The sequence below is a fragment of the Lolium rigidum genome, chromosome 4 (assembly GCF_022539505.1).
Source record: "Lolium rigidum isolate FL_2022 chromosome 4, APGP_CSIRO_Lrig_0.1, whole genome shotgun sequence".
Taxonomy (NCBI): domain Eukaryota; kingdom Viridiplantae; phylum Streptophyta; class Magnoliopsida; order Poales; family Poaceae; genus Lolium; species Lolium rigidum.
Window position 1 is genome coordinate 19323498 of NC_061511.1, and position 12570 is coordinate 19336067.

The window sequence follows — 12570 nt, forward strand, 5'->3', positions numbered from 1 at the left end:
TACTCACTTCACCTAAGGGAGATCACCTCCGGTATGTTTTGCAAGTGCACTTCAGGGCATCAAACAATGTCGCTGAGTATGAAGCTCTGATACACGGGCTTAAGGTCGCAAAAGAAATTGGAGCGCTCCGGATCATTTGCTACGGCGATTCAGATCTGGTGGTGCAACAGTGTTCCGGAGATTGGGATGCAAAAGATGCAAACATGGCCTCATACCGGTTCCATGTGCAAAAGATTGCCGGCTTCTTCGAGGGATGTGAGTTTCACCATGTACCGCGGGCTGAAAATGAAGCCGCGGATGCTCTATCCAAGCTGGGCTCATCTAGACAAGAAATTCCACCCGGAATAGCCTTGGCACATCTAAGAATTCCGTCAATCAAGCCAAGCCCGGAGTCGGAATCAATTTTCGTACCGGAATCGCATGTGGTGCCAATGGAGATTGACGAAGGAAACCCGGGGACCGTCGTACCGGTAAACTCGGGGACTCGCGACGCCCATGCCGGAGGAGGCAATGCTCGTGGACAGCATGGACATAGACATGCCGGTGTTCGTGGTTAGAGAAGCGCCATCTTGGGTTAAACCTATTAAGGAATTCCTGGTCAACGGCACCTTGCCGGTTGACGAAAATGAGTCCAGAAGGATACAGAGGAGGTCCAAAGCTTACACTATCATTAACGGTGAGGCATATAAAAGAAGTGTTACCGGTGTCCTCCAAAGATGTGTGGAGCCGGAAGAAGGAAGAGAAATGCTTGAGGAGATTCATCGAGGAGAATGCGGGCACCACGCCTCGTCAAGGGCACTGGTGGCAAAAGTGTTTCGGCATGGATTCTATTGGCCAACGGCTTTGGTAAATGCGGAGGATATGGTAAGAAAATGCAATGGGTGCCAGAGGTACGCCAAACAAAACCATACCCCAGCATCTGGTTTAAAAACCATACCGCTAACTTGGCCATTCGCTGTCTGGTGCCTGGACATGGTTGGACCATTTAAAACCGCAAGGGGAAACATGACCCACATCTTGGTAATGGTGGATAAGTTCACCAAGTGGCTGGAAGTGAAGCCTATAGCAAAATGTGATGGCCACACAGCGGTAAAGTTCCTAAAAGATGTAATTCTGCGGTATGGATACCCACACAGTATCATAACCGACAATGGCTCAAACTTTGCTCAAGGAGAATTCAAACGATTTTGTGAAGACAAGAACATCCGGTTGGATTTGTGCTCAGTGGCGCACCCGCAAGGCAATGGCCAAGTTGAGAGAACGAATGCTTTGGTACTTTCCGGTATCAAACCAAGACTCATTGATGCAATGGAAAAATCACCGGGATGTTGGATCGATGAGCTACCGTCAGTCTTCGTGGAGTCTAAGAACAACTCCGAACCGGTCTACCGGATACACGCCATTCTTCATGGTTTATGGAGCAGAAGCGGTCATACCAACCGACATTCTCCATGATTCCCCAAGGGTGCAACTCTATACCGAAGAAGAGGTAAAGGAGGCCCGGGAAAATGATGTGGACTTGCTAGAAGAAGCAAGAGAACTAGCTCTGGCAAGAACAGCCATTTATCAGCAAAACCTCAGACGCTATCATAGCCGGAAGGTTAATCCAAGAGTGTTCCGAGAAGGGGACCTAGTGCTACGCCTGGTGCAGCGCACTGAAGGCCGGCACAAACTTTCCCCTCCATGGGAAGGACCTTTCATTGTGAGCAAGGCTCTCCACAATGATGCCTATTACCTAATTGATGCACAGGAATGGAAGAAAGGAAAGGCGGACAAGTCAGGAGAGGAGACCAAACGCCCATGGAATGTAGCTTTGTTGCGTCCTTTCTACTCTTGAAGTGGTGCTGTAAGAGTTCCTTTTTTGTACCTTAATTGCTATAAATAAAAAGATGTCGGAATCTCGAATGAATCTCGAGGACTACCCATACTAAGTTGCATGAAACATGTTTATTTTTTCTGTTACCAGTTGCTTATTGAATGTTTTTTCTTTCCGGTTTAGTAATGTGCTAGACCATACCGGAGTCTTCGACTTTGTTGTTGTCCATAACTTGGCTTCATGACAAGCAAGATAAACCGGTAGGGGATAAGCACATGAACTGCGGAACGAAAGAGCAGGAAAGAACAATCCGGAAAAGTTTAACTAACCCCGGTTATACCGGTTTTTTGCAAAAATTTCGAGTTATTTCTAAGTTCAAGAAAATGCTTGCTTGGTAAAAGAACTTTGTGCTCATACGCCAAAAATGCCCAGAGAAGGTAGGCAGAGCCAAGGCAAAAGAGCTAAGTATGCATCAATTGGATGCGGAAACAATTTCGGAATCATTGCAGTGCAAGAAAAAGCAAATCAACAAGCAAATATCTTAAAACAAACATAACTTAATAAGTTACCGGTACATCTTACCGGCATAAGATGTTGCAGCATAAACCAAAAGCTTAAGTTTCATCTTACATCATAAACCCCGACATACCGGGGTAGAATTTAACAAGTTTCATGACAAAGTAATCAGGAACAGGTGATATCTATGACAAGGTCAGGCAGCAGGGGCTTCCGGGGGAGCAGCGCCGGCATCAGGAGTTGGCGGTGGCACGTCCTCGCCTTCATCTTCCTCCTCCTCGCTCAGATAATCTTTGACATCTTCTGGAGGGGGGATGAAGGTGCGCATGTCGGCATACTCCGCGATGTGGTACGCGCGGTCCTGCCGCTTAGCGGTAAGAACCGGATCCACATCAGTGGGAGCACCTTCACGCACGTCGATGAAAGCATCCAGATCCAACTCCGGATACCAGGAGCAGGCAATGCGGAGCGCGGAGTCCGCTCCGGCGCGGGCGGCAGAGCACTGCCACTCCCGGATCCTTCTGCAGGCACCTTTTAACCGGTCGCTGATGAGGGAGAAGGTTTCCGGCACCGCTTCACCAGGCCAAAGGGTCTTGAAAAGCTGGGAGGCTACTTCAGGGATGTCGGAAAGGTTCCGATCCACTGAGCGCATGTGGGAGATCCGCGCGCTCAGAGCAACCAAGTGATCATAAGGATCCCAAGGTGCACCCAAGTTGTTGCCGGCTCTGTCGTGCCCGGTGCTCCGCAACCTTCTTTATAGCGTGGGCCCGGGAGTCCGGAAAGAGCCCTACGAAACAAACAAAAGCTAAGTATATGATACCGGAATGAATAAGCTTGTAAGCAGAAACCGGGAAAGAGAAAAGGAGAAACTTACGAAGGGCAAGCGCATCAGTCCGCGTAACCAGAAGATCATACTCCTTCTGTTCCGCTTTCAACCGCGCGACCTCGTTCTCGGCTGCTTTCTGGGCCTTCCTGGCCTCCTCTGCGGCAGCTTTGTGCGCTTTGGCGGCTTTGCCCTCGGCTGCTTTCAGCGCCTTGGCGCCCTCCTCCAGCTCTGCCTGCAACACCACATTGGCGTTGCCGGCATCCTCCAACGCCTCGTTGAGCCTGGCCTCCGCGGCAGCTTCAGCGGCCTTCAGCTCCTCAGCGTATCGGACTCCGGCCTGCATAGCCTGGTCCTTGAGCTCTCTGGAGATCTCCTTTTGGGTGTCTAAGGCCTTCTGGTGATCCCGGATGAGCTGCTCCTTTTCAGCTAAGAGCCGGAAGAGAAGATATTAGCAAAACACAAAGGCAGGTGAGAAGCAATTCAACCGGAAAGATAGAAATTGTACCTTGGAGTTTGGCAACCTGGTCCTTGAGGGCCTCAATGGAGGCTTCCGGGATAGCTGTTGTGCAAAAAACTTGTAAGTCACAAAGAAAAGAAAAACCTTCCGGTGAAAAGATGTCGGAGGTGCGAGAAATTACCTAGGCACTTGCTGTGCGCCTCAGCAAGGCTCCGGTGCTCCCATAGAAGCTCCTCAAAGAGGGCTTTCCGGGCGTCGGCCGTGCTCTGTTTAAGGAAATGATGTTAGTAAAGAACAAAAGATTTTAACCCGAAACTCGGGGACTGGTGATGCCGGTTTCGTGCACTTCTAGTAAGTTTCGCGCTAAGAGCAAGCTCTCAGCCCAAAACTCGGGGACTGGGAGTTTGCGACATCTTTAAAAAAGAAAGTTTTGCGCTAAGAGCGAGCTCTCAACTCAAAACTCGGGGACTGGGAGTTCGCGGTTTACTAAGAGAAAGATGCCGGTTTCGGAAATTCTTAAAAAAAAAAAAAGTTTCGCGCTCAGAGTTGCACTCTAAACCCAAAACTCGGGGACTGGGAGGATAGACAAGATCCGGAAAGAGGAAAACCGGCATCAAGAAAATTTACAAGAGAAGTTGATAGAACTTACCACCACGTTGGCGGTGGCGTCGTACCACGCGCTGTCGAACTCCTTCACGGCACGCTTGAGGCGCGAGAAGTGTTCTTCGGCAGAGCGAGGGCCGGCGGGATCTCGGCGCCGGGAGGCGGTCCTTCCCCAAGCCGCGGGTAGGCTGCGGACATGTCCGCAGCGTTCCAGCGCTGGGCGTAAGGAAGGAGAGGCCCCAAGTCTTGGCCTCCGCGCTTAAGCTCAACGATCCGGCCCAAGAGGCCGGAAGGTTTGTCTTGAACCACCATAGCGGCAGGCCCGGTGTGCAGCACTAAGGGCTGCGAGCCGCTTGAGGCGCTGCCATCCGTAGCCTTTCCGCGCGACGCCCCCGGCTTGAGATAGTCGGTGATCTTGAGGGACGCCGGCGGCGGCTTGGGCGCGGTCGCGGGAGCTCCTTGGGTCGGTGGAGGTGTTGGCGTGGGCCCGGTTGCCTCAGGAGCAGAGGTTTCCGGTGGCGGCGGCGGTGCTGAAGCTTCCGGCGCGGAAGCTTCCGGCGCGGTCTTGGAGGAGGTTTTCTTCCTTTCCTTCTTCTCAAGGACGGGAGGAACGGAAGGTTCCGCCCGCCCGGCAGGTTCTTTTCCGGCGCCCATGTTGCTGGCGCCGGTGTCTTGGGTCTCTGGAGGGGAGGCAAAGTCCTCCTCCGCGCGGGGATCTGGCGGTGTAGGGGCCGCGCGCCCCGAACTTGTTGTGCCCCCCAGAGGGGAGGCAGAGGTGTTGCCGGCACCAGATGGTGCTGGGCTGGAGTGAGGAGGAGGAGTCGAGGTCCTGGCCGAGCCGGCAGAGCCCTCAGGCCTGGGGCCAAGTTTGAGCGCGGGGCTGAGAGAGAGAAAAGAAAAAAGTTGGGAAAAAAGCAACCGAAAAAGAACTTGGTGAAAACAGAACAAGCAGAAAAGAAAATAAGCCTTACCCGGTGGCCGTAGGCATCTGCTTGCCCTTGTGGCGCCTCATGGCAACGACCTTACCCGCGACGGGTTCGGTCCGGAAGCGTTTGGCAGGAGGAGCTTGGCTTGAGCCGGCATCGAGGCCGGCGTCTTGTTCTTCTGGCCCTGGGCCATGAGTTTGTCCACAAACTCTTTGCCTGCCTCGGCCTGCAGCGGCGCCACATGCTCATGGACCTGTGGGTTGAGGTTGGCTGAGGGCACATCTACAGAAGAACAATAGCAAAAGAATATGATAGGAATGAAAGAAAAGCTACCTCAAGAATGGTCAATTCATCAGACGAACCGGAAGGTTCCGGCGGAGCTTTGCCAAGACGCGCGGCTGGAGTCCGGCCCATCTTCAAGTCCTTCAAAAAGATGACGGGGTCGGGGTCGAACTTGTCGAGACCGCGCTTCCGGCAACGGCCGCGCTTGTCGGATTCGATGCCGGGGAAACGGTCCTTGGCCTGAAAGAACGAAAAAGAAAGAAGAGGTTAGCCGCAATAAAAGCTTCCGGAGAACCGACCCGAGTTGTGTAAATTCTTACTTCTTGGGTCGGAGGGTTAGTAGAGCTAAGAGGCCGGAGGCCCCATTCCCAGTTTTCCGGCATGGAGGTCTGGCAGATCTGCCTGGCCTTGAGGACGACGTCCTTCTTGCTGAGAGGAAGGCCCGTGATCTTGGTAGGATCGCCGGGACCATACATCTCGCACATCTTGTGGGCGCGGCGCTTAAGAGGAAGCACCCGGCGCGAGATGAAGGTGCGGATGATGTCGTCAGAGCAGAGGTTGGTGTCCTTCATGCGCTGTTTCATGAAGCGTATAATCTGGTTTGTCTCATTGTGAGACTCCTTCGGATTATAGCTCCAGTTAGTTTTGGTGGGCGGCGCCGGATCAAAAGGAGGCAGATCGATGAGATCTGCGGCGCCGTTGTTCTTAACGTAAAAGAAGGTCCCTTGCCATGACCGGCATGACTCAAGACCGGAGAATTTGAAGAAGGGGCTCGCTTGACGAGAGCCAATGATGCAGGACCCGCATTGTACGGGGGGTTTAGGTTTCGGAATGTCTAAGCCCTGAACGGAATTGATCCGAAGGGCGAAGAATCGAGCAAACGTCTCGCGAGTGGGACGGATGCCGATGTATGCCTCCATGAAGGTGACATAGCAAGATAGGTAGAAGATGGCGTTGCCGGGAAGATGGTGAGGTTGGAGTTTGTAGAAATCGAGAAAATCCCGGAAAAAGGAAGAGACGGGAAGGCCGAAGCCGCGCTCAAAATGAGCGAGAAAGACAACACGTTCACCGGGTTCGAGCACCGGTTCGATCTCGTCGCCGGGAATCCGGCAGGAAACTCCTTCCGGAATCCGCCGGGACCGGTACAACCAATCAATCTCATACTTACTCACGCTGGAGCCCATCCAGGCTCCGCGGGTGACCTCGGAAAGATCAGTGCCGGAAGCTTGGCTAGAGCTTCCGGCATCTTGTTCTTGAGCGCTATCAGTTTCCATCTGCGCGAGATCTGCGCTGACCCCGTCAGATGCGGGATCTTCCGGGTTACTGGAGGAAGAGGTGGAAACGTATTGTTCGGAAGACATTCGGATTTGAGAGTTTTCGGTATCTACTCGGAAAAAACAGATTCCCCAAGAACTACCCCCGCGAGAAGATCTACGAAGGACAGAAAAAGCAAAGAAAAGGAAAGAATAAATATGCTTTCAACCCAAGATCTGAACTGCAAGCAAAAGAGGAGTAAACGTGAATAAGGCCTAACCTGGGGCGGCAGAGTCGCAAAGGGAAATGATCGCCGGCGTCAGGGCGAGCTCGCTGTAGACAGGGAGGTCCGGCGACGGCGAAGCGGAGAAGAACTTGAAGGAGCTTCAATGTCGTGGCCGAGAGAAAGGCGCCGCGGAAGTTTTCCCCGCGGAGAAGTCCGGTGGCGTCCGGCGGCGCGCTGGTGAAGGTTTGCTGGGCGGCGGAACTCGAGCGAGCAAAGGAGCGGCGGAGGCGTGCGAGCGAGGAACGGTAGTGCGCAAGGAAGTGGAAAGTGCGAAGAAGAAGAAGGAGAAGGGGCGGTTTTGCCCTTATAAAGAAAAAGAAATGGGCTGAAAAACCGCCGAACCGTAGCGGTTCAGCCGTGGGCCGCGACGGTTCGCCTCGCGTGTAGCCACGTGGCGCGATGATACACGCGCGGAAGAAAAGGGCCACAAGGAGGCACACACGATCCGGAGAAGTGGTTGGGATCCGCTGCGGATCAATTAATGCGCGCGCGGAAGCCGAAAGGAAGTGACTACTGACACTGGCACGACAGTCACAGTGCGCATGTCTCTGACAGGCGCGGGACCCGATATATTCTCGACTTCGCCGAGGAAGTATTTAATGACCAAGATGCCGGAAGATAAGCGGCCGGAGAGTGCCTTGCAAAGAGAAAAGGCTTGAGTCCGGGCAAAGATGCCGGAGCCAAGTTGAGCGCCGGATGGATTAAACCGGTATACAAGAACATGAGAACCTGGCATGGTCTGTTGGATAGAATCCGCCAGACTATACCAGCTTCGGGGACTAATGTTGGGGGGATGACCCCCGGTATGCCAAAGGCATGCCAAACCGGATGGTCTTATCCATCAAGATACCGGTTTAATATTTATACCGGAGCTCCAAGTTAGGATTTTGGCTAAGTAAGCTAAGCCGGTATCCCCAAGAGGGGTATACCGGAACCAGGAAGGAAAGATACCGGAGCGCCGGAAGGAAGAACATGTCGGCCAGCTGGTCAAAGATTCCGTCAAGAGCTAAAAGACAAGGATGAGCTAAGCAAAGTAGCTTTAAACGAAGGCCTGAAGACAAAGAAGAGGATGACGGCCAAAGAAGCCGGAGGACGTCAGCCTCCCTGTTTAAAGAAGACCCCGGTGTCATCTATGATTAAAGTAGCTTTATAAAGTATCTTTGTAAAGTAGTTTGTCTAGTCAAAGATCCCATTAGGGTTTCTTGTCCTGTAAGCCACCCTCTCCCCTATATAAGGAGAGGGGGCAGCCTCTTTCATACGCGCGTGACATTAGAGACAGAACCTTGTAAGCTTGAACCTGTAAACCTGTGGAGATCAATGAAAGTGGTGATCTAGAGCGAGTTCTTCCTTGTGTCTTTCTTCTTCAACCTCTGGCTTTTGCCAAGTTCTTGAGGAAACCATCCGGAAGTTCATCCCATCTAGTCACAAACCCTCCCCCGAATCCTCTAGCGTCCATTCGGCCCCAAGATAAGCCATCGTATGGCATCTGTTTGTTCCCCACGACGACAGTGTTCTTGACCAAGGTAGCGGCGGACGCCCGCGCAGTCGAGCTGCTACCCTCCATCGGCCTCCGATTCGATGGAAATGCGCGGAGAAGAAGGGATTAGAGAAGAGAACTGGCAGTGGAGAGGGAGTGGAGAAGACGAAGTGGCCGAGGGAGAGGGTTTTCTCCGTTCCTGATTTGGGGGGAAATGGTGGGGCGAGGGAGGCGGAGCAGGCGACGAGGGTTTTATACGTCCCTTCCACTTCGGTACACGCACGTGACTTTGCCACGTACACGACGGTACACCGAATACGTACAGAACAGTCGCGGGCCATACGGGCTTGTACCGGGCCTATACGTATCTGTCAGAAACGTCAAATTACGAAAATAACCCTGAATCCGAACAGGTATCGCTCGATCACAACCGTTGATGTGTTTTGACGATTCCACTTTTCTTAGGGGGGAGCACCGGAGCAGAAGCGGTCCTCTGCCAGTGCCTCCTGGCCGGCCCGGTGCCTCTCTCGAGGATGCCAGCGACAGCCCCTGCTGTGCCCTGCGCAGGGGTCTCGCGCTCGTCGGCGCCGGCGAGTTCTGCGCCGCCGCCGCCAAGTTCGCTCTGCTCCACGGCGTCTTCGTTGCCGTGGCCGTGCTCACGGCCTTCCCGTCGCAGGCGCTGGCCGCGTGGACGGCCATCAACGCGGTGCTGTGCACGGTGGTGGTGGTTGCTCTGCTGCTCCAGCCCCTGATGTACCTGGCTGCTGCGATAACTGCCGCCAATCCTACCAAGTGCGCTTCCAGCCTGCCTCTCTAGCTTCTTCATCCACGGCGGCAATGGAGTGAAGGTGGAGTCAGCTGCATCCTCGCTAGCTTCTTCAGCTACTTCTATCAGCGTAGTACTAAAGTACTAGGGTAATTATCTTTGCTTTCTAGTAGTTCCTGGCTAGCTTAAGACCGGATCGCGTGTATGTGTCAGAATAATGTGTGTATGTTTGGATTGCTAGCTACCTGTGTAAATCTGCTTGTGAATTACCGTTCCTGCTTGGTTTGTGTACGTGTGTGCGTCATTGCAGTTCCCCAGCTTATCAACTCATGATTAAATTATGAGAATTAGGAGGAGATGTATGACTACTGATTTACGTTGAGATTGTCGCAGCTATGCGCCATTGTTTTGTTTCCGAGTTCCTATATTTGCAAGTAAAAAACGACATCCACCGGAATGATTGACATTGACCAGAAAAATATTATGACGAATTGTCAGATAGATAACATCGTTTGTCACCCGATGAAAGAACTGGTTGATCTCGTAACAAAAAAGAAAAAAAACGAGTTGTAGCTAGGAAGGTTCCTCCACAATGTATATTGTCAAGTGTCAACAATATTTTAGTTATTGGCCAAATTGCAGGGTGAAGTTGTATCACTACTACACGGTAGGGATTTAGGGGCACTTTGCCCTGGGGCACTTTTCAAAGTGCCCCTAAATACCCCCTTTTAGAGGCACTTTGGCCAAAATGCCTCTAATGCCCTACCTATTGGGACAGTTTGGAGAAGTGTCTCAATTGGTATACACCTATTGGGGCAGTTCGGAGAAGTGCCCCAATTGGTATACACCTATTGGGGCAGTTCGGAGAAGTGCCCCAATTGGTATACACCTATTGGGGCAGTTCGGAGAAGTGCCCCAATTGGTATACACCTATTGGGGCAGTTCGACTAGTGCCCCAATTGGTATACACTTATTGGGGCAGATTCAAGAAGTGCCCCAATTGCTATATATCTATTGGGGCATTTTCACAAATGCCCCAAATTCTGTAGACGGAAACAACACCAAATTCAAGTGCTTAGTTACAAATTCAAACAAAGTTAAAAACAACAAATTATGTGTAAACAACAGACATAAACATCTGGTAATAAAAATAGATAATTCAAACACTTAAAATCCTACAAACCATCACATAAAACTTGAAAACTAAACTAGGTGATAATCCAAACTACTTGATAATTTGAAGCTAAACTAGGTGATAATCCAAACTACTTGATAATTTGAACAAGTTTACTGTAGAACATTAAACTAGAACAAGTTTACTTGATCTAAACAAGTTTACTTGATAATCTAAACTAGCTAATTGCCCCCACTACTTGATGATCTCAACAAAGTTGAGACTTATATACTCCTGCATTGGATATATCTTGATCAAAATAGTTGACTCAACTCCAATGTGAGCAGCAGCAACAAAGTCTGTCCAACCATTTTGAAAGGATACATGTCCAAGGTCCCATTCAATTTTGTAGGTGCAGTCAATAAAGTCTTCTTCTTCTCCTTCTAGGGGTTGTCCATTCCTTGAAAGATGTGCTTTTCCAAAAACTGGGTACATGTAGCCATCCACAGCCTCACTAGGCATGTACTGACATAAGAGCAAATAATAATTTGTCAGCATCTAATTATTGCATTCAAATGCATGAAAACATGATAATAATTAGCTAGTAGCACAAACCAAACCAGACAAACTTACCAAGGCTTCAAATTCCTGATTGTCCTCATCCATCTTGTGCATCCAAAAATTCTTATGATGTTTTAGTTCATAGAATTCATGTTCGGTGACATAAACATCTTTGTAGATTCCAAAAAGAATGGTAGCCATCTCTGAATTGATGTCTGTGAATACAGTTCTGTACAGGATGCTCCGTATGGAACTAGGCATATCTCCAACCATTGCAGAAATAGGTGTCATACAATTTCAGTAACATATAGGAGTAGCTATAGGTTCAGCAATACTAAATTTAAAACCATGAAGTTGAGAAAGAATATACCAGTTTCTTCAACTACAGCTTTCTCAATATTGTTCTTGTAAAAAGTAACATTGAATAAGTTGGATAGTCCATCAAGAGAATCTTCATTGTATTCGAAATGCACAACATCTCCCACTTCTATATCATAAGCCCTAATTAAAGATTTCCAGTAAGGACCACAAATGTATGTCCTCAACCTATCTTTTCTCAGGAACAAATCATATTTGCGGAAATTGGGTGTCCTCGCAACTAGCCAATTCTTCGTGAACTTATTCAACCTCTCTCTGAAGGAGCAAGGTACATTCTGTATGTAAACAAAAGTGTTAAGTTATAAATAATATGATTGGCTACTGTATCACAATGAATGGAAACCACATTATCCAGTTTCAACATGTCTTACCACACCATGTAGGAATCCAGGAACGACGATAACATTGAAACTTGTTGTTTTCCTCTTTGCACGGCCATAATTTTTAAAAGGTTGCTCACAGCCAACACAAGTCATTTCGGCCATCACCTACAAACAATAGAATTGGAGAGATTTAGGAGATGATGTAAAAAAATTACAAATGCACATGTCCGTTTACAGTATGTAGTACGTCCTAATCAAATCGGATTGTATAATGTAGAGCTACGGTTGCACGGTACATAATGGAGAGCTATGGTCTGCTTCAGCGATCAATGGGTGGTGTCATGGGCCAACTTCACCCGTTCGGGACTAGCTTCCTCCACGCCGTCGGCTCCATATCCGACAGCCACGAGATGTGTCCGACAGCCACGAGGTGGTCCATGCAATCTAACTTTGTGCTGTGTCATTCACATGTTTGTATGTGTTGGAAATTAATTGAATCTAACTAGGGAGAAAATAACTTACGAATGAACCTGACAAAACTAACATTACTCCTTAAATCCTTCAAACTTAAAAGCCTGAACTACTAGAAAAAAGAAGTTGTAATAAATCTGACAGTACGAGAACTTGTTCAACCTCTCTCTGAATGAAAAAGGTACATTCTGTAGGTAAAACACAAAAAGGAATACAACGGTGTCTGTCATAGCTAGAGGGTAATCCTTGCCCTGTTCTCTTCCATCACATAGCTAGATGTAAACAAACATTTATCCAGGTAAATAATTTATGCATGGACACAGGGTGAGAGATTCAGGAAGTAAACAACTAACCGTCAAACAGCAGATTGATTTGTAGAGGATGAACTGCTAGACCTTTTGGTTCTGCATAGGTTGGATCGAACAATTAATTGAAGCAGCCAAGGAACCAGTAATTGAGAACAAGGAGAGGATGAACAATGAATAGTTTAATCAGAAATCTTAATCTGCGGAAA